A 23,289-nucleotide genomic window follows, 5' to 3' on the forward strand; every position below is an offset into this window, starting at 1 on the left:
CAGGGAGAACCGTGTTGGAAGAAATGAATGAATGCTAAGCAAATAATCTACACCTAATTTCACGCCTCTTACGTTTCGCTCATAAATACATGGCTTTTCAATATTTATCATCGCAAATCCACGCCATTACTTCTCATTTGCATCGAGACCGAGGGGAGAGGTGCGGTACGCTCGGCAAACGAGGGGATGGGGTTGATGATGGAAATCGGAAAACGGCCCGTTTTACCTCCCCTAGTGGCGTGGCGAACGCGGAAATGTTGTACATCGTGCATCGAGTGACGGTTCTAACGATCCTTGAAATCCTCACGACTTTGGTTGCCGCTGATGGTGTTGGTGATGGTGGTGGAAGGAAGATCGGTTGGTAGGTGGGTAGGTGGCCTAGCTCACCACCCCCAAAAACTTGGCGTCTTCGTGACGTGTCACTTCGGAGTTAGTAATCTTGCGGAAAATCCTCACCATTACTCGCCGGTGCTTCCCTCCCCGTCTTGTTCCATTTTTCCGTTCCGCTCGAGCCAGAAATTTTCCCTTGCCACGCGGCGGGGGGGCTCGTTTGCAAAGCTGGGCACACTTCCGGGCGAAAAGTAATACCTTCTTGCCCTTGACATCGTTGAATATTTCAAAAATCGCTCAACCATCAAGCCGCGCGGAAGGGAAACCGCCCACGACCTGGCCGGGAAAAAGGAGACGGAAAGCTACGTGGTACGAGTCTAGAATAAATTTTTAGCAACGCAAAATTTTCCATGCCTGCCGTTCCGCTTCCCAACCGCAGCCAGCCGGTGGTATCGTTTAGAGGACGAATTTTCGGAATCAGTCTCGCCGATGAAAGACGCCAAAGTCGGAGCGCTAGGATTAGACGAATGTGTCGCTCTAATCGGGGCCCGGTTTTCGAACGTCTCCGGTTGCGAAAAATCTTTCGCTAAGCACTGTTGGTTACCGCAGCGTTCGTCGTTACCCCTTTTCTGGGGGGATTTCTGGCAACATTGGTATATTTTTGGAACGTGCGGAAGCGAAGACCGGTTAAAGGAGATCGCCCCAAAGAAAAGTCCCGCTTTCGTTTACCAGGATTAGGTAAAATCGATATTCTTATCGTAACGTGCAACACTCTTTAAGGTTTGTAACATTTTGATTTAAAAACATGTAATTGGACCGGGCATTGAATTATTTTAATTAAATATGAAAACTTTATATGGAACTGGCAAGCATTGGAAAAGTGAGTTGATATTTAATGTTTATTTTAAGAAATAGACCTGACTTATGCTTATTATAAATATTATTTACTTTAATTTATCCCCGCTTTTACATAACTAAAAAATCTATTTCAACAACAACAGTAACATATTGAAGTATCAGAACGAATTACCAACATTAATCAAAGCAACCGTCAAATGATCTTTGTTGCAACAAAACTTCCCACAACATATGATAATATGATGTGACGTACGGCAACCGGCTCCAACCGTGCACGGCACGTGCCACGACCGGGTCACCGACCGGAAGTGGCAACGTTGTGTACCGACTTCCACCACGCACTCCCTTTTTTTTCGCTTCTCAGAACCAGAATCTGGAACGTGACCCGAACCCGAAAGCCGATCAAAGACGCGCCAGCTTTCGTCGGCGGTTGGCACACAATGAAACGCCATTGTTCAAACATTTCAATTATTTATCAACAACAAACGAGCGGCGAGCGCAGCCGAGGTTTCGACAACCCAGGAGCAGATAGGCGTTCAGGTTGGCTTTTAAAACTTGACATGATTTATGCCACAATGCATGCGGGCAAAAAGGCCGGCCAGGCCGAGACAGCAGCGTTTTCACTTGAGTGTGTGTGTGTGGTTGTTGGGACGCTTTTCCAGCACTGCACTGCCCGAATGTTATGCAAATATTCAATTATTTGCCAGCACTTGCGATGGCCGCCACTATAGTGGTGGTGGGCTCGTTTTACGGCCTCCGAACGGATCCGTAAAGCGCGAAAAGCAGCCCAGCCAACTGACGGCGACTATGGAGTTATGGTAAATATTTGAGCCGAAGCGATCGATTTTGCATACGTTGGCTGTCCGACAGCTCGAGTTTGTGCTAGAAAATGAGCACAATGTACTACAATGGCCCACGTGGCCAGAGAAAAATGCGATCGAAAATGCTGTACAATAAAAATGTCCCACCTCCGCGCCCGTCAAGGTTAATTTTTCAATTACGTCTCTTCCCGGGGCGGAATTTCCATAGCGGCATACGCTAGACGGGAAGATGATTATTCCCTGCGTGCCGAAGTCGTGCTAATTTCCCCCGGGACTCTCGGGCCGTCGAGCCGTCGTGGCTTGGTGGTGTCAGGAATCGAACGGCTTTCGGGACGTGTGACGTAAGTCCTTAGTAAACCCGGGAGGAAATGAACAGAAGCCGGATGAAGGGACGAGACTGACATTATTAGCAGGATCGGCTGATGTTTGACCTTCGAACCACGGTTCGGACACGCAACGTCATCCCTACAACAGCTCTTCCCGTCAATTTTCCCAACGTGCCGTTTTAGCTCCTGTTCCTTTTGACCATTTTTCCACCATCGCAATTATGTAATCCAATTCCTGTCTGAAGAGTCCAGCCGTAAGCGTAGATAACAATCGGCCCGTGAGGTGAAATTCGTTAGAATATCCACTTTATGCCATCGTTGATCTACGCCGCAGCAAACTCTGCTCAAAGTTTCACGCCATTTGCCTACGATCAGCGTGGCGAATATAAAGTCGAGAAAAGGCCTCAAATTAATATAGAACAAACAACACTCCACCCTCCCTGGGAGCCCACTTTCATGGCTGTTGCCAATTAGAGCCAGCTTTTGGGATGGCGTAAAAACTCATCAATCATTATCAACCGTCCCGAGGGAGTTCCGTTGCGAGGGAGAGGACCGCGGGTGATGATACGGTTCATTATTCCGGAAAAAGCAGGAATCCGGAGGAGCTCCTGTGTGCTTCTAGATATCTATTCGGCTGTTCTAATTCATTAGACTGCTTTGTGGGGGATTTTGTTAGATTGGAAAATGATTAAAAATTTGAGGCTTTGCTTAAATTGTTCAAAGTTGTGGGACCTCGATAAGAAAAACAGGCAACAACATTCTGTGTGGGAAAATAAACGATAATAAGGATTGATTTGGATTGACAGGGCTTGGAAAACTGGCACGACGTATTTCATTTGAACTCTTTGCTTTCTTTTCCAATTTAAGATGACATTCGTCATAATTTTTTTTAAGAAAAAGTCCATGCAGAATCACGTTCAAACATCTGATATATTCAATTATAATTTTTCCCCGGTATGTTCGTTTCGAAATGGAATATTTTTAACATGCCACCGGTACTTCCGCGCGTATTAATTAAATCTTTACATACCAAAAACATGAAACGCGTCAAAGGCCGCTCGTTGTTCAAATGTTTATAAATAAATTGACATGTGCTCGTGCTTTTATTGTACCCTTCCAACACCGAACCGTGCTCTTCGAACTGAGAATTTCATAAAATGCTTGCGCTACCAACGGAAATCAATTTGCATTTTTCCCGTCCCGTGCTACATCGGACCGTGAATCATTCTTCAAATATGCGCACGGATTGCGAAACGTTTCCGAAAACACATAATGGACGTTTAACCGGCCGTTCATATGCGTACGTTTCCGTGCCGTTGTGTTCGTTTAACTTTTTTGCTTCTTTTCGCAATCCTCCGCCAATCGCTTATCGGTCACAAAGGAAACAATTTAAACCCATTTATCAAATTATCAGCTTTCATTTACCCGTTCTCCCTGCTCCACTGGTTCACATGTTTCGTGAATGTTAAAATGCTGTAATTGACTCTTGACAACGTGCGTACCCGTTTTGTGTTCGACCGTGAATGAAAATGAATGAATGGACGAATTGTAACATAAAAGATACCGGTTTTATTTACCGTACAACCTGTTAATAGATGAATGGTGACGCTTATGATTTTGATGAATTAACATGAAGTTGAAAAGAGATTGTAGAAAAGTTTTCCCTGGATTTCCGTGTTTTTAAATAATTATCGTTATCTACCGAGAAAAAAATCATTCGCAGCCTTACAAACTAATAAAATAAATAAAAATCAACCCTAAAGCCAGAAACTCGTGGTTCCACGCTGCAAGCAATCGGGTCCAGATGGCAAGAAGCATATACTTTACTGACAAATAGAGAATAAAAAATCAGAAACGAAACGCAACTCACGCAGTCGTCCTCCACAGAGCGGCCGGTTTTTCTGGTAATGACATTTTAATAATGTAAACAAGGCACAAGCCGGAATAAGGGAAAAAATCTCAGCAACATAAATAATTTATCCCACGAGCGCGTCCCAAAGAAGCATGCCGTAGCGATCAGCGAGGCCCCACCGCGTTGCGTAACGGCGAGAGCCACGGGATTCACGCGTCGCTAAACGAAACCAGATGGAAAACTCGCTTGCCCGGGACCCCAACCCGGGAACGGAGTGAAGAGAAAACGGCCCGCCAGGGCCAGGGTGTTCTCTAATGAAACGGGCGATGAAAATCAACGCTTCCCGGAGGAGCACGACTTTGGACAAACAAGGCCCGCCAGCGGGTCGCAGAAGCAACCCAAGACGTTGTCTTGGATACTGCTAAAAAGGGAGTTGGTAAAATACCATCTGAACCTTCAAAGCGGCCTACAGTTCGCCACGGGGTTCGGGTCGGTATTCTCAGCTGCATAGGTTCCGTTTGGAGTCTTGAGGTTTTGCAGGGTTGGTGAAAGTGTTGATTTTGAGAACAAGATAAATAACTCTGGGAGACACGGAACATTGGAATATAATTTTCAACGGCATTTTGGAGCCGTGCAACAATATTTTGCAAATTCCAATTTTTTGTCTTATCACTACGTCAATTATTTTAATCAAATGCACATGCTTCAACGACAACCAGCGTTTTGTACATGCGAGAGTAATTTTTCCATCTTAATTTCTTTGTTTACATCTGCGACAGATTCTCATTAATCATACAAATTTAAAAGAATGGCATCCGTAAAACTATTCCGCAGTAAATCATCGAACGGGGACCACTTCCGGGACGACTCCGGCGTTCCGCGGTGTTTGGCGTTTCGGAGGGGAAAAATTTTTTTTTTCCACTGAGTGAGAAAAATAAATTACGGGACAAGACATTTCTGCCAAGAACAAGAAGACAAGAAAGCGTAACTTCATAATGTGGAGGGGAGAAAAGCAAAAAATCACGTTCCACGGAACGGGTTTCCTTTTTTCCCGTTTCTCGGAGGCATTACCCGCCGAATGTTTTTCTTGGGGCCGGTTTTCTTTTCTTTTCGCTTTCCATGCTTCGAACCGCTTCCGTTTTGGGGTTCGCTTCCGACGTGGCGGCGCCGCGGTGGCGCATTCGGGTGTGTCTCCGGCCAAACAACCGGATCTTATTTGCTCGTGTTTGTTTGTTCTGGTGCTGCTGGCTCGAGGAATGACACCAACAAATTTAAATTTAAACACTTGCCCTTTCCGACAAACCCAAACGGTCGAAAGCGGGAGGACAATATGGGGATTGTAAACCCGGGAAACCCACAGAGTGGCCTTTAGCTAAAAGCAACGGGTCAACCCGTGCGTCCGTAATGGGAGAAAGCGGTACAAATAAACCCCAAACCAAGAAAGGTCCCCAAACATTGAGGGAGGAAGCTGAGACGGAAGTGACGACCGGTCAGCAAATATAACGATAACGACATTCCGAGCTGACGCAGCCGGCCATTTTCTCGCTTCATTTACCCGCCCGGACCACGATCCTCCGGTGGCTGCAATCTGTCCGCACAAGGGAGCGGGAAAAAAAGAAGGTGAACCTTCGGGTCGCTCCTTCCGGGTCGAGTCGGGAGCCGCACGCCACCGAAGCCGCCGTCATTAATAACGAGGTCACGTGTTGCGAGTTTTGACAGCTTCGGCATGTAAAGTGAATCCACTCGAGCGTTAATTAATTCATGGCTCACCTATTTTCGGCGGTGATTTATCGACTGCGTGACCGAAGCCATTGGGTTTTCGCCCCGAACGGGTTACGTGCGAAGACGTTGAGCAAGGACGGAAGTATCCTCCTCCTTCGGGTGGGCGCAGTGGCGAAGGGGAGGCCATTTTTCATCCTCACTTCTCCATACACACACACACACACACACAAAACAAGGGAACGGGAGCGAGGAGGGTTCGATACGATCGAGCTAATGCGTCTCAATTATGGCGTCGGCTCGGGAAACCACCCCCACGCTTTGTCGATGACCTAACGAGCGAACTTCCTAGTTTTGCTTGGGTTTGCAAAGCCACGCAATTGTCCACCGAGGGGTGGGGAGGGTCGGCGGAACCAATTTTCCATCAAACGTCCGAAGCAGGAGCTTGAACTCCCGCCTGGAGCGTATCCTGGGAACTATAAAACTATTAATTATCCCGTAGAGCCTGTGTGGTAACACTCTTTGGCCCTTGTTGGTAATAAAATTCGTTTCGAAATCAATCTTTTACAAACTCTCTTTAAGTAACTGGTGTAATATAGGTTAGTTTCATTCAGGACGGAGAAAATTTAAAAATTGCAGTTTGATTTTGTAATCTAGTAATGCAATGGAATGGATGAAATATATTCTATTAATTTATAAGCAAACAAGCTGAGGTAACAATTTCATATGAAGTATTCTCGTGACATTAAAATATTGAAATAAAATATTTTTCAAACAAAACGATTTCAATAATTCAGGTAAAAGGAATCCAATTAGCAAAACAATCCTTAGCATTTTTCTACATTGCGACCAACTAACTTAAGACTAACGACACACCTTAAGTTTAAGGACAGATCGCTAAGACAATATTCAAAGTATTAAAGTGATGTAACCATATTTACTGTTACTGTTCAATTATCTGGCGTAGGTATTTTCTTAGCGTCGATGATAGTTTTCCAGTTTTTGTAATTCAAACGTTGTCATTTATTATATTTTTTTCTACATTCTACAATAGATCTTACTCTGTTTTATCCTCATTATCGGCGTAACAGTTTCGAGTTGCAATTTTTCCTCGAACGACGCCCATTGATTGAAAGTGATTTCATAAATATCGTTCTATGAACTCGGCTCACGCCACTCCAACGCGCCAGGATAATCCCACCCGGCATGATAAATTGTTTTCAATACATCAGAGTGCATCAAAATAAAGTTTCCTGCGAAATCCTGCGTCCTTGTAACAGCTGCAACTGCAGCCGAACACAACCGTCAAGCGTTGCTTAATTACAACCGTTCCTTCGATCCTTCGAAATAAAAACACGATCCCGTCAACAGGCTCGACAGATCAAACCGCATTTCCGATTAGCCCTAATGCTATTTGTTCCCCATTTGGCAGCAGTCTAAAGGAAACCCTCGCGATCCCTGTTAATTTCTTCTCGCTCGTTTTCGATGACTTTTTGTTTGCTTCTCGATTTAGCAAACTTTTACTCCCGCTTTGTCGTGTGTTTTTCTTTGGTTTTCATTCCTTCCACCGTACAACGATGTACAGCAACCAAAGGTGCACAAACACGGAAAGGCAAAGCAGGCCAGGAGTTGGCTTACTTGTTTTTTCTCGTTTGCTGGACTTTTGTTTTCATTTGCAGCGAGTTGTTTTGCGGCAAATCGCTGAATGGAAATCGAAAGCGAAGCAGGAGATGCTTGTCTGACGTTTCGATTGAGCTTCGAGGGCTGGCTTTATCGCTGGCCAGGATCAAATGATCGACCCACGCCAGCACGAACCCTCCGGGGCGTGTCCTCGGGGAAGAAGCTGGCGGGCAGACCAAGCAAGGACCATTTTTGCGCTCGACTGCAGCTGCCAAAACGTCGATGAAGTGAAAATCAAAACGAACGTCGTCCCTGGCAAGAATGTCGATTGCTTCCACTTTTTTCTTCGCTTCTCCCGTTTGTATATTTGGCGGTGTTTTTGTTTCTCGTGTCTCTCAAATACACACACAGACACACACAAGTACGCCGAAAAAGCGGGCAAGTGAGTTGGTCCGTTTTAAGATGAAAGGCCGCACATAAACAACCGAATCCGCTTGGCTATGGTCTTACCGTGTTCTGGTTTCAACTAGAAAACAGTTCACGAGGGCTACCACATCGTCCTCAGCATCCCGATTCTGCTAGATTCTGGAGCGGAATCCTTCATTCCGATGACCACCACCGATAGCGCAAGGAAGAGCGAAAGCCACGTTTTCCGAGCACAAAAGCGATCCAACGTCGATTTCTTGCGCACAGCTGCTGTCAGTCAATCAGTCAATCGGCCACCGAGCGGCGAATGTGTGTTGGTGTGGCCAGGTGATGCAGGTCCTTTCCGTGGCCAAAAATCTTCGCTCGTATGGGGAAAAACACACATTCATCGCACCTCTTGCGGTAAATGCTCGAAAATGGCGACGGTTCTTTCAGACGCATCCGTCCTGTTGCTGACAAGGGGCTTTGGTGGGCTTTGTGAGTGCAACATGTCGAAAGGATCGCTTCACCACCATCCCTCTGCGGACTTCAGGAACGCCTGACAAATCCTACAGGTATCTCCGAACGATCGCTGCTTTCTTCTGCACGACCTGGTAACGTGTGGGCCAGGAAGGACCTTGCCGAAGGTAGGATAACGATTCGGCCGCACGGATAGCATCAGGTAACAGGTAACATTGGTGGTTCCTTTCCCATTCAGGTCGAATCTAATGCGTCGACGGCAGGATTTGGGAACAATCGATATCGGTTCCGTGAATGATTTTTGGGATAACACGAGGTACAAGAAGGTGCAACCGGGAATGGTTGGAAACAAACTCTGCTCGAACACGGTGATTATCAAGATTCGATCCGCATGCTTGCATGTGTGTGCGTGTGTGCCGGGAAAAGTTTTCCTCCAAAAAGAGATCGAAAACTGAGCTGCAGCATTAAACTTTTGCTTGCGCTTTGGATGTTAATGTGTAACTGGTTTGAAAGGTTTCGACATTTTCATGTCAATTTCGAGCATCCGTTAGACATGGTCGTATTATGTTCGCATAACGAGTAAGAAAGGGAATTTTATTCGGCAACTGGAAAAATCGTTTGATCAAGGACGTTCTTGAAATTGTCATAGACAAACCTTTTGGAGTTTCAAATATATATTTTCAAGTAGTGTTATATGTGTACACATTTATTTCAAAAATATTTTTAACATAACAGATTGCAGCTGAATGTCTTCAATGAAAGCGTATTCCAAACAAATGCCGCTAACGAATCGGTGTCCGTTACGTTTCGGTAAGCCAAAACAGAAAAAAAGCATAAAATAAAAAGGAATGTATAACATACTTGAAGAAGGCTTGATTTCGCCTCTCTCCCTTCCCCACGGTTTTTTTACTTCTCCTACCCGCTGTTATTGATTTTAAACCTCAGATCAAACGGCAGTCATTCTTCATTTCATCAAAAAGCGATCGAAAGGTCCGAGTGTATCTCCGCCTGCCTGCATTCACCGCAAAGCGTCATCCGCGATGCACCCGTCACATGATTGATCCCTCGTCATCCGACGCACCGACAGTTGCCGACATCGGCCGTCGTCCATTACGTGGCACAAAAATTCGGCGGAAATTCCACCGTCGTCTACCAAAAACGTGAGTCCGCACACAAACATAAAAAATCAATCGAACCCGATGAGAGCAGTAAAAAAAATGAAACATTTCCAGGGAAGGCAATGGGGGAAAAACATACTCCCCCTCGCACTATCCACAAGTTCCACGAATTCGGAATTGTCCTTTCGATGCACGAGGAATTCCCAGGAGGGAAAAAGGGTCAGCCACGGGGAAGCATCAATCAACGGAAACCACAACCACAAGTGCGCTCTCGCGTTGTCACACTCGCCGAACGTCGACAACTGACCCTGTCGGGGGAGGGACGGGGTTTATGAAAAATGATCAGAATATTCGATATCAATTATCGTTGGCTCGCGGAAAACGGAAAAACGTGCACCAACCGTGCGACGACCATTTAAATCGATATTTCGTGTGACACGAGTTCGGGTTTTCCGACGTTGCATCCTCCTCCTCCACCGCTGTTTTGGGAAGGATTTTATGATCTCCTTTTGTGCAAACACTTGCACACGTACACACATACACGCGGGGGATCAATTGAACGTGGAAAATGGGGTTTGCTTTGTCCGCAGAAAATCCAAAGCATTCGGAGTGGATTAGTGCACTTTGCTTGTTGATGAAGGAGGGATTTTGTTTTTCGCGCGCTCCATTTTCCTACCATTTGCAATCGGATCAAGAGTGTTCGGGAAACCTTTTACTTGTGAATTCCTTTTTATAAATTGTTCCTTCCGTTTGTTTATTAGGGACATGCTTTTGTAAGCTGTGTTACAATAATATACGTGAATTTTGTTACGAACTTGAGTTTTGTCCATCTATTCTATAAGGATTTTGTTCTCAAAACAGTTGTAGAACAATATTTCATTTACTAACAAATAGAACACGAATTACTATTACTAGTATATGTTTGTAAAATTTAATTCGCATATTTGATTGTTCATATTTCAACTTCTGATAACGACCGATCCGACTTCCTGAAGACAATTGTGTCCAAATTTTGGTCCACAGTTTCGCAGGCAGCACGTACCGAGTCCCGAGCACTGGATGAGAGTGTGCGTGTCGATATGGGTCGTAAAAAGTGAGCCCTTTCGGGGCGAATAAAATTGATTGAACACTCCCGCCGGGAAACATCGCGCCCCCGAACGGACGCCTCCGGAACAGCTGGCGCAGGTCCCTCGGAGGTCATTTCGGGGCTTTCGTCCGGTCCGAATCATAATTTACTTTTAATTACACCCTCGGCTGTGTGCGTTTGTACGTGACATCGCTGGGTATCGCACGACAACATTGGCCACCCGGCCCCTCCCTATCCCGAGCGGTTCCTTCTGCCCTTCTTTGGTGAAGGCGGGCGGAAATAAAATTTCTCTCCGAATAATTTCCTTCCCGAAACGATAATTACAATTGTTTGACATGGGTTCTAATGTCACTGTGAGTCTATAATTCTTCGGCGCCCTCGGAACGCCTGTCCTGTCCGTAACAAACACCCCCTAATTTCCCACCCGGCCCTCCCGTCGGGCACTGTTTTTAATTGCAGATTTACCACATCACAACCTCAACCAGTGAAAACTCTGCGAAGGGATTTGATGATTCCAGGCCCAGTCTCTCGCATCAACACCCGAACATAACTGATCCTAGACGGCAGCCGGCTGAAGGGAAGTGTGTGAAACTGCATCGGCATCATTGGCCAGAACCAGTGAGAGAGAACAAATTCTAGGTCAGGGAAAACAGTTTTCAAAACGATCAAAACTCGATCCCTGCTAGTCGGTCGGAAGGAACAGGAACTTCGGTTTGGGGCATCAGGCAGGGTGAGAAAACAATCAAGTAAGTACCTAGCTCTTGCACAAAGTTTCCACCACCCGTTGTTCCGGAATGTATCTCCCGGAGAAGCCAACCACACCGGTATAAATACACTAACACACCAACACACATATTCACACCTCGAGCCGTTGATTACGCCTGCGATAATCGAACTCCCGGTAGAGGAAGCTCCCGGCAGAGAAGTACTCCGGACAAAAGTTTACACCCAACCGCACGGTCACATTCGGAAAAGTAATCAGCACTACGACTAAACCCAATGCTGGTGTGCTGGCAGGAGTTTTACTGGGTTTTTTTTTATGTTCCCCTTAGTTTAAGGGCCTTCAGTTGGAAGTTCCTAATGGAGTATAATCCTCCGATGAAGGATAAACATTTGTGCGATGGGCTCGAGGATAGAGATTGCACATTTTTGAAACCACAACGCATGTTTGAGAGCCGGTTACTTGACTCCTCAGCGGTTCCTTTGTGCTCCGAGGGGCTTGTTCCTGTGTGATTTCGTCTTGTACCGGTAGAAAAGATGGCTCCCACTCAGATATCCCTTTCCCATAAAAAGGGTTAACTCTCGGCGCAACTTCAAACGATAGTATCACCGAGAACCTGCTCTTCGGAGAGCTGTACAGCTTAGCAGATTCTTTTATTCCCCGGTAACGATCGTCGCCCTCAACTCGGCAGTCCACCGCACACAATTTTCCAGCACGACAGGCGTTCGTAAACTATCCGCCGCTCGATGCACGACGATCGAGCCGGAGCACAATCGAAGCTACAAGGCGGGGCTATTTCCCGGGAGTTTCCTCACACAGGGGGTTGTAGCGAAAGTTTCACTACCGACGGAGTAACGTTACCCAACCAACCGACCGGCATGGCATGCTTGGTGCGCTAGGGCGGTTTATATTGTTCGGTATCAACTTACGTATGTTTTGTTAGCACCTTTGTTGCGACGGCTATGATACTGGCTAGTACTGGCTTCCACCAACGAGGTCGGAAGGGCTGCTCCCACAGCTCAACCACAGCGACATCAGTTCATAAACGCGCGGTGACGATGCTGTGTCCTTTCCGGTAAAGCATTGGAAAACGGAACATCCTTCGGAAGCGGGCGGAAACCGAGAGAGACGCATCGATTGACTCCCGGGGGACCTATTTTAAAAGCAAATCTTTTCCCCTCCTCGGTCCCGGTTTCTACCAGCGTCAACTGGTGCAGTCCCCCTATGCTGAGGCACTGGAGGACTAACATCAATTTCGATACAACGGATAATTTTACTCGTTCGTGGAAAATTGCAGCACCAAACTATGGGACAATGAAGTGCGGAAAAAAGCAATGTTGTTCAAATAGAAGGATATAATAAAACATAAATGTTTCCGAATCCGGACCCCCGCATTAAAAGAAAAGTTGTGTAACTTTAGCAAAAGTAAACTTTAGCAAAATAATGTACGACACGAATATTTCAATAATCATTACAAACCATCGAACTCTTCCCACAAACTCTAATCTGTGTATTTCTGAGTTTGATTCTGCTGCCGGATTTTATTGCACATTTAAAAACCATATCAAAACAATGAACCTCACCTATGGTTCCAGCTCACGACATGCTCACGTTTATGTGCCATTTGATACGGATAGTTAAGGTTCGAACGGAATACCCGAACACGGTCCAGGGTTGTGTTCCAGTGCCCTGGATTATGTGTAAGTATTTGCACCAGCGACCGGACAATACTTGGTTTTTCCGGTGCTTGGCATCGTTTGAGGGCACCATGGGACAGTGTTAAATGCTTTGGGGGGTGGATTTTCATATTTTTATAACAAACATATTTTTACAATAATTAAAAAGTTGGTGGGGAGCAGCTTTGTTGAACATATACCAACATGAATGAATTAAATCTGATCAAAGTGCAAATCAACAAAGCAAACTTATTATTAATTCCAAGGAAACAGTTGGTTCCGATAGTAAAACAAACCGTATAAACCATTCAATCAAACTCATCCTTTACCCTTTTATTGTTCTTTTACAACTCAATACCATCACCGAACAATTGCACCGGTCCCATTGTGCAATTGTGTGGGACACAGACAAGCACGGGATACACCTCAGCAAGGATGGAACGAAGGATGCCTCCATCCCGTGGGTTATGAGGATATTAGAAACGATTAATTCTTCCTCGTCGCCTCTTGCACAACGAGCTCTACATGTGCGACCAGAGTGCGGTGGGCGAAAGAGAACGAAGCGAGCGTTCGACGACGGCCGCAAGACCAAGTGCAGACATCCAATCCTATGATGCTACGGGAGCCCGAATATCTCCTGAGCTCGGGTCGGTTCGGTTCGGTACGGCAGTGCCTGACGATGGCATGCAATTACACGATTCCGCATGTCGCAGCGGTATGTCTCCGGGTCGCAAATATTGTTTGCTATTGAAAACATCCTCCCCGGTCCGTCCTCGGGAAAGCGGAAAGCGCCTTTCCCTAGGTTCCCGTGTACTAAATGAAGCTTTCAACTGCTGCCGGGCTGGCGGATGGCGCGCTGCGGGTCAACTTATTAGCACGGAAACATCAAACGGCACACACTTGCACCGGTGCCGTTGGGGTTTCCTTGGTCACCACAAGGTGGACGGGGCCATGCGAGGTGAAGAAAATCAACAAACGGTTCGGACGAATCTTGCCCTTGCTCCTTCTGGATCCCGAGGGCATGTTGGCTATGCGTTAAGGTTGCTCCTTCCGGTGCCCACAAATAGGTGCTTGTGTCGCATCTAGAGAGTGGAGAACTTTCGCTTCTTCGTGCGGAACCATCGACGTAAGAAAGCGACATTGAGTAGTTCTGCCCAGGGAAAAGACACGATGATGTAACAGAAGACAGCACATGGACATTTATGGTGTCACTCATCGATATCCCATAGGCCGGTGATTTGCTGCGATGAGTATGCTGATTAGACATGCCCCATTCCCCCCCTCACAAGCAGACACGACAGGCTGATTCACCTATCAACCCCCGCCCAGACTCCTCGTTGCCCTTTCGACACCGGTGTACCCTGGATAGAAGAAAAGGATTTGCCTCGTGGTAGCGTCGGTTCGTCGGGGAAAAGAAAGGATTAGGCATGTTTACCCCCCTTCCCACATTCTTGCCTCACGGAAAACCACCAATGGGACAGAACATTTTCATTTGTCATCGCCATGTCGACATCGGGCATCCAACACCGTCCTCGACCTCTGCCCCTCGGTGATGAGTGTGCGTGATTTGTTTGTGCGACGTATTGCGAGCGGCTTGTGGAGATTAAAAGGCTTACCGGGCGAAGGTCTCGAAGGATTTTGATGAAATGTCGACCAGGGAAGGGTCGACTCATTGGGAAAAATGTACACGTCCGTTCGCTCCGATGTAAACGCACCACCCTGACGTTAATTAAGGATTTGGCATCGGAAACCCTTCGATGGGACATGTTTTGAGTGCCGGTTTTACCAGACAATAAGCTTTAGAGGTCGAAGCTTATGTGTTCGAAGGATTTCGTAGTAGATTGAAATAGATACAAAAAGTGTTGTTCAATGAAAGGAGCTCAGTCCAAATGAATGCTCTTCAGAATAACGCAAAAAAATAAATGAAAATCTAAAATCATGGCTCGAACATCTTAAACTTCGTTATTCCAATAAACCATTTTTAATGATTTAATGGTTCGCTTCTTTCCAAAATGAGACTGACTTTAATAACATTCCAGAACAATGCTACCGTCCTTATTCTAACATCCAGGATCTCCCAGCGTAGGTTCCCGGATGATAAACGACGCTCGAAAATAGTATTCCAAGCACGTTGTTCCAGCATGTGGACGCACGGAGACCACACGCTCCCATCGACATCGCCAAAGGTGGACAGCAATTTGACCAATTTCAGTGCAGAACAATGAAGAAAAGGCTCGCCCGGGCTCGCAATCCAACGGCGAAACGTTACGGATTTCGGGTTTTAAACTTCCCATCACGCGCTCATAACTCTTTTCAACCTGACCGTTACGTTCGTCGGGCTTTTATCGGGATCGGCAGATAGCGCCGCAATAACCGCCGCCAATGTCCCGGCGCAAATCCCTCCTCGGTGGGAGGAGGGATTGAGGTTGATTGTGCACGAATTTGTGCAGCACTCTGGTGCCTTTTGGTACCTTGGCACCCCTTTTTTCCTTACCGGGCCAACTGGTGGTCCGATGACTTTTCAATTCGGCCAGCTTCAATTTTGTGGTTTAATGACTCAGAATGGGTTTGCTGCCTTTTTCTCGACTGCAGAGCCGTTTTTCTTTCTGCTTCACGGCCTTTGTCCCGGAGGGAACGGTTTCGTGTGCAACCGGAAATGCAGCCGATGAAGAACAAAACGGCTAGGGATCGACACTACAGAGATAGTTCCAATCAAGTTCAGGTTCGGCTTCGGTGAGAGCCAGTTCTCTGGGAAGAACTAGAGCACTTTTCCAGGACGTGTTCATATTAGCGACTCGGGCGTCCGCCGGTCGGCTGTTCTTTCTCGACTCCGTTTTTGGGCTAGCGAAAAACGGAGTTCCTTCAAAAGAAACCAAAGGAGAAACGAGACAATCCTCCAGCTGCCACAGACCGATAAGATGAACGTTCCCCCGAACTCTTTGCAGTGCACAGAACAATCGACCTGAATATCAATTCTGTACCAGTTCCAAACCCGTTTCTAGTGTACAGCGCCGACAAACGTCGTCGCAAATCGTCCGTGGCTAAGCCCCGGGTTCATCCAACCACAGCCGGCGTGTTCCTGATTTCCGTGATTTTCGGCTTTAAAATCAAATAATCAACTCCAGCTGCACACAACGAATGAGTCGCAAACCGAGTGGGGACCGAAAAGATTAAGGACTAACCACGTTGGGGAAAACTTTTCCTCACAACTGTGCCCTCCCAAGGGGGGCTTGCGTGGGCTCGTGCGACTCCTTTGCTGCGCTTTGTCTCGAGCAAAAGCTGGCGTGTGGGTTTTAAAATGTTCTAAAACAGACACCTGAGCATCGTCTGGTGGAGAGCGGCCAGTTTATCTGCTGGAAAGATTCACCGAAAGTGGCAAAGTTTCGAGTGTTTCCCAAACAACGGTAGGAGATGACGGACGATTAGCTCATCGTGATATAATCCCTTCTCGGAATAGTATCAAACATTAGGCGAGAGTTGGGAAAACATTCACGGTCGCCGTGAGTCACATGAAACTTTCGCTTTGACGTTGGCAGCATTCTCTTGCAAAGTGTCATAATTCCTTTCAGCCATCATGTCTTGTAGGCTCGAGTGACAGCATTTCAAGAGAGAAGTGTTTCAAATTGTTTAAAGCAATTGTTGTCGCCGTTCGCGAACCGTTTAATTTCGACTTCTTGGAGCATGGGGTCAAAAAAAACAAAAGGTTATACATCACTTTGAATAATGAATTTAACGAAATAAAATAAAAGAGCGTTCAGTTGATCGGGAATGTAAAATGCAATAAAAGTTGATTTCTTCTTCCTAACTTGTGGAATGTGCAAATTCGTAGTTTCCTCTCCAACGCGCATTGGGAAAAATGCTCAGAGCAGCAAAACTTAACGCTGAAAACTAAACGTAATCGATGATAGTTGTCGAAAATCGACTTGTTTTCTGCGAATTCTGGCGATAGTTTTTGCCCATTCCCGGAGCTCCCGAACTTCAAACGAGCTGCTAAACAACGTCTCGAGCAAACTGGAGTGAAGATTGATTTCCCGAGTGGATGTACGTTGGTGGACTTGATCCCGTACGTGTCCGAGGAAAAAGCTCCGAACTTTGCGCTGCAGTTGATTTGACCAACGATTGAAATAAAAACCGACGACCGGAGGAGCGAAAGTGCAACGATGCAACGAAAAAACCCCCTAGCTCGCCATCGTAGCCCGAGTGCCGGACGTGGCACTCATGCGAAGGAAAAGATGCTGAAGAAGCACCACATTCCATTCGCGTGCACTTTTGCTGCAAGAAATGTAGTAACATCAACGTCTTCCGGGTTTTCCTCGCCGAGTGGTGTAAGGACGGGCTTGTGGGATATTTTCTCCAACCGACCGAAAGCTCCATCCCGACTGACTTGATGGGTGCCAATGAGGAAGAACGAGTGCGAGCGGGGGTGGAGGAATTTTCGAAAAGGCCAAGTACTACTTACCAGTGCACAATCAACCGGAATAAGCCGATTACACTCCATCGCGCCTGGACCTCGGATGGCAGCTGCTCTCCCAGGGCGCTCTCTGCACTGAATTGTGAATGAGCATCGTCAATTGGCTCACGATCACGATGTTCTTTCGCCGATGTGTGCGAAGACGGTTGCTGCACGGGAAAAACGACAAAGAAAAACACATACCGATTCCGGCGATACTTTCACTTGCGAATGCGACTTTTGCCAGCAAAGCATCGAAAGCGGAATTCATTTCGGTTGCATTTCCATCGGACCTCGGGAAACACGAAGGAAACATGCTTGCACTGGAGCCGAGGAGATTTCACCAGCCCTACCTTCCCGGGCAACTTCCCAGTTTATCTGACAGTCCGTCCATCCAGCTGTCTCCCCATCCATTCGGCACAGCTCGACGATTTTGTGTCGGCGAAGAAAACCGGACATTATAGCGCTCGGTAACGTAAGAACAGCTTACTCCAGCGGGAGGCAAAACGAAGCAACCGAGGGGAGTTTCTTGGGATCGAAGGGAAAAGTGCCAAGTTTTCCCCCGATGCAATGGAAAACCGATAATCCTTTACATTGTGCTGCCGGAAGTTCTGGATCGTTCGAGCTGACCGCAAATCTTCGCTCAACACAAATTGACACTGATCCGTGAGCTTAGGTCAATCATAATATGATGCTGTGAGCGAAGAAAAATAAACAGCTTTGAATCATACAATGGGGAGTATTTAGAGAACGCAGTACCGTACGGTCAGGTGAATAGTCTTGTTCAAACTTATTACTGGCTTTAATAGAGGAGCTCTCCGAACTGGCATAATATGGGTTTATTTACCAGCATCCTTGAAACTGGGTCATCCCAATCGATTTCTGCATCATATTCTACGGCTATTGAAACATTTCATATCTCTTTAACGAGGTAAATTCATTTCATTTTATTATCACCACAAACGATCGCATTTCAAATGTCTTTACATAAATATCCAGCGGAGCATCGTTTCATTTGGGGCGCATTAGCAAAGATGAAATTTCCACGCTCCGCGAAAGCCAAATCCATGCCATTGGGGTCATAAAATGAAGCAACACACACACACACGCACAGAAGTCCTGCCCCACACATTCTCCCCAACCAATAGGAAACAGTTCCGAACGCGGAAGCATCATCAGGTTGTTAATTCCAAAATAATTCAATTCGTTCCAAACTCTTTCCCCGCGGGTCGGAGAGGATGCCGAACAACGTCGAGAGGGCGGGGGGTTGGAAAATTATCATCCATAAAATTTTATTCCCTTTATGAAGCACCCCATGCACGTACTTTGCCACACCGGAAGAGGCGTTCGGGGTAAGGTGGATGCAGGTACCATCATCGACCGCTGAGGAGGAAAGCATTCGGAATCCTCGGGATTCGGGCGAATCGAATCGGTTTCCTATAACATAACCTCAAATCAGCAACCGACGGCTTTCGCAGCAAATGGACTCTTGAGAGATGGAAACGGGTTTTCCCGGGTTTTGCGTCGAGCTTCGTCCTGGAGCGATCGAACCAATTTCTCAGAGGAATGTTGTAAAAATGTTCGCTGCAGGGAATTTTCAATTTTCACCGCACGACAAGACGACGGAGCGGTTGCATTGAATTAATTGCAAGCAGGCAAGGAATGGCGTTTTCCGTTTTCCGTTTCGCTTGCTTTTAGATACTGTTTGGGTGGAAAACAAAAATTCATTGTACCGTTTCCTGGGTTTGAAAACAGATAAAAAGATACCGCCCTGGTGGATCCTGGGAAAGTGGTCGGCGGTCCATTGAAAATTCCACCCCCTCCCAAGGACCATAAAAGTGTGCCACCGTCGGATTCCTCGCACGGGCGGAAGAAAGCATTGCTTCTGGATCGATCGATTTCAGCTTAAACCTGGCGGGAGCCGAAACACTAAAAGGCGGGCAAAGGATGTAATAAAAAGATTTCCATATCCTTCCCACCAAATTTCTTTTGATGATGTCGGGCCTTGGAAAGGCCAGCAAATGTATTGCAGTATCGTTAGTACCTACACACACACACATAGGCACACGTCCCACGACGACGATATCCGGTGGAGCACCCACTGAAAAATCTTGGGGGCAAGGGAAGGAAAAACTAAGCACGCCATAACGAGACGGGAAACATGGGTTCTTTCCGGGCAAGATTATTGCCATGTGGAAATTCGACCCGCTGAGGCTTGCACCGAGGCACTTTAGGTAAAAACCGATATGAGCACATGCACACAGTCGGGAAAGCGATCGGTCGACTTTCTCCACGGGGAAAATGGCTCGGATTCTTTTTTTTGTTTCTGGTTTTGCCGACGGAACGGAGGTGGAGGGAAACTCCATTTCACCAGCTCTTCAAAGGAGGTCTTCCGGAGGTCTTAAGGAGCAGGAAGCTGTCGAACGAACTGCAAGAAGCAACTCGAGAAGATAAACTAAAACAGTAAGTGGAGCGAGTGAGGGAGAAAAAGAGATAAAAATTGAGTGAAAGGGAAAGAAAAGAGAAGATCTTCAAGGAGGGAGAAAGATAACGTTTGAGATTTTCCTTCGCCCGGATTTTCCATTCCCTACCAGCCAGCACTAATTTTCCGTTTCCGCATTTGGGTAAGGATGTGCTGCGAAAAGAAGATGCTTTCCGTTCGGAAGGCACCGAAAGGCATCGTTCGTACCTCAGCGTGCGCGGGCCCAACGATGGCCGTTAAAAGTGCACAGGAACAGGAAGTGTAAAAGATACAATAAAAAGGAAGCTGTGGAAAGTAATGAAAATATTGCGCCAACCTTCGTAGGAAATTAATTAAAAATCTAATAAACGAACACGAACGTAAATAATTGAGTATGGGATGAAACGATCCACCACCCGGCTGCTTTCACCGTTGCCTCTCGAAAGCCCAACTTTCCCCGGCAGAATTTCCATTCCGAGCCTTTCTTTCGCAGAGGCCGAGCACGGCCTCGTCAAGGGTTTCGTTGAGGTTTGCGTTGCAACAGATGGAGTCCCACTCCGGGCCCGTTTTCTTCGGCAAATTGATTGAATATGTACCGAGGTAAAAAGAAAGTTGAATACGTGCGCATGGAAAATGTTCAACGGTAGCGCAGAGCATCCTTTCCGAGGTCCTACTTTTCGTCGAGACACGTCGGTTCCAAAGCCTAGCAAGACGTAAACTGCTACACCATGGGAAACTAGCATAACAGAATCGCTTTTTTTCTAAGATTTTGTAACGATGCTTGATTGCAAATAATGTTCAAGTATGTGGCCAACAACGAGCACCGGCATTATCGATCGCTAGTAGCTTGTTTATGGAAAATGCCACCATGGTGAAATGTAATTGAATGTGTATGCCTGCTTGAACTTGAGTTATTTAAATAACGACTTATAAAACAGTTCGTTCGTCCATACTTAAATTGATAGCATAGAAATTTCTTCATTCAATCATCCCTTAGGACGGATCGTCACGAAAGATTTCTACCAGCATTGAAGTGCAACTACCATGGAAAACGCATCGCTAAAATTGAATCGAGGGTGAAAATAAAATGCATTCCTCAAATGAGATTCTTCAGCGACATTCTTTTTCATCTGCTCATGACGATTACGGGTGCGCTATGAAAGAAAGTGTCCCTTTTTTCCCGTGTTCGACCGATTTGCATATCCGCCCGGGCGTTTGCACACCACCCCACTCCCATCCCCGGGAGCAGTTTTCCACTTTGATGCCCTCGCCCTACGGGAGCGCCGGCACTTCAAGGGGCAAGCTTTTCTATCATTACAGATTCATTTCGATTACGCCACGGAACGACAAACAATCCCAAGAGGAAAACCCCTGGAGCTGGTGAAAAAGGACTTACCAGCGGCAGTGGGAATGAAACCCAACACGAAAGCTCAATGAAAATTGCATTCGCTTACACTGGGACACATTTTTCCGCTTTCACGTCCGTGTCCGTTTTAACCCTTCTCCACACGCTGAGGGGGGAAGTGTGAGTGTGTGGAAGTATCTGAGTCCCGCAAAAAGGAGTAAATAAAAGGCCACCCTTTCCCACCACCTCGTTTGCTTTCCGCGATGACCATGTGAACCGGGGGGGCAGATTTTCCTCGCGTCGGTTGAAGCTGGAAGGTAATAAAGTGTCTCAATAAATAAACCGCACGCAAACCGCGGGAAAAAGGGGGAAACGATGGGGTGTGGCAAGCGCCCGTTCCGGATCAATTCTGGAAACACTGGGAGGGCAGGATCCTTGCCACCCCGGGTTTTTTTTACTGCTAACCAGAAAAGCCATCCGTCTGGGATCAGATTTGCCTGCCATATATATATATTTCGGCCACCGCAAGCCAATCCATTCGGATGGCGCGACTTCCTGGTCGGCTTCACGACGGCCTCCGAGGAATACCAAGCAGGCGGACTAGTGGAGTGGGTTTTTGCTCAACACCTTCCACCCTAACACCCACTCGTTGTGCTGCATTCTTGCGTTTGAAGCCGCTCTTGTCCGGGAAATTATTCAAGACGAGAGCAGCAACGGACCGCTCGGGAAGGACCTCCATAAAAATGTGTAAAAACTTAGTCCAAACGAATCGGTGGCGAGTCGACGATCCGAAATGGGAAAAAGTTCGCTTTGTTCCCCCTGGCGTGTACGTGTGTGTGTGTGCTCTAAGGAAAGGGCGGAAAGAAAAGTCTTGCCTTTCTCCTGGATCCTCGAACGCGCTTTCGTTTCGTTTTGCTGCCGGGCGACTTTCGTTTACTTAACATCAACGACGGCGAGGACGACGCCTTACGACGAGACGCCACCGTTGGAAAGCGTCCGGGATTTGCAAAAATTCCGGTCGGTTTTATGCAAGTCCTTCCGCCTTCCGCCGGAGCTCCTTCAGCATCAGCTTTTTCATCACCTCACCGGCGGGTTTCCGGTCGGGTGGGTGAACAAATGTGCACACTTTGTCGACTCAAGCCATCGGTGTGTGAGTATGTGTATATGTGTGTGTATCTGTTTCCTTTTATTCCCCATCCTATGTTTGCTTCCGCCTGCATCCTTTTTCGTGCAAAATTTTCTTTGTTGTGCCGTACGAGGCAATATTTTTTAACAACATGAGCGGGGAAAAAAGCAAAACCCGAGTCTGTGCAGCCAATCAAATCTTTATGAGGAACCCCATTTTTCCCCGCAAAACCAAAGGAGTTTGGGAATCGCAAAACGATCAGCAGGACAGGGGATTGAATTCATTAATCATCAAAAGCGTCCCGTCGGGGTTGGTTTATGACAAACAATGTCATTCTTTTTTCATTCTCGGCAGGCGTCATTTGACAACATTCGAACCTTATCTTTTCGGTTTGGACGAAAAATGTAAAACTTTCGCCTTGGTTTGGGAAAGATGAACGCACTACAAATGTTTTCGAAGAGGTTCCGCTAGCTCCGAACCTTTTACCGGTGGTAAAAGAAAATGTCCAACATCAAACCGTGTATCATTTATCATCAAACATGTAGAGAGTATATCGACCTGATTCAAAGATCATCGACAATATTAAAAGGGTTTTCGAGCTTTGTGGTTTAGGATATTTGAACAGAGTAAAAGTTCCACAAGAGAAGATTCGACAATGAAAAGGTATTTCTAAACTTTTATGGAGCGCATAGCACCTTTTTAATTAAACCTGGTAATCAAACAATTTGTTTTACATTCTCTTGTTTACGTTACGACCAACCAGGCCGCTGTTTGACTGCAGTTCATTATGTTCCGATTAGATGGGACATGATTATAAACTGCGCTTCTGCCGGAAACCATCCCGAGCCGGTTTTGACGTGGACACCGTCGATTGTTGGACCATCTTCACACCTA

The sequence above is a fragment of the Anopheles coustani genome, chromosome 3 (genome assembly GCF_943734705.1).
Source record: "Anopheles coustani chromosome 3, idAnoCousDA_361_x.2, whole genome shotgun sequence".
Taxonomy (NCBI): Eukaryota; Metazoa; Arthropoda; class Insecta; order Diptera; family Culicidae; genus Anopheles; species Anopheles coustani.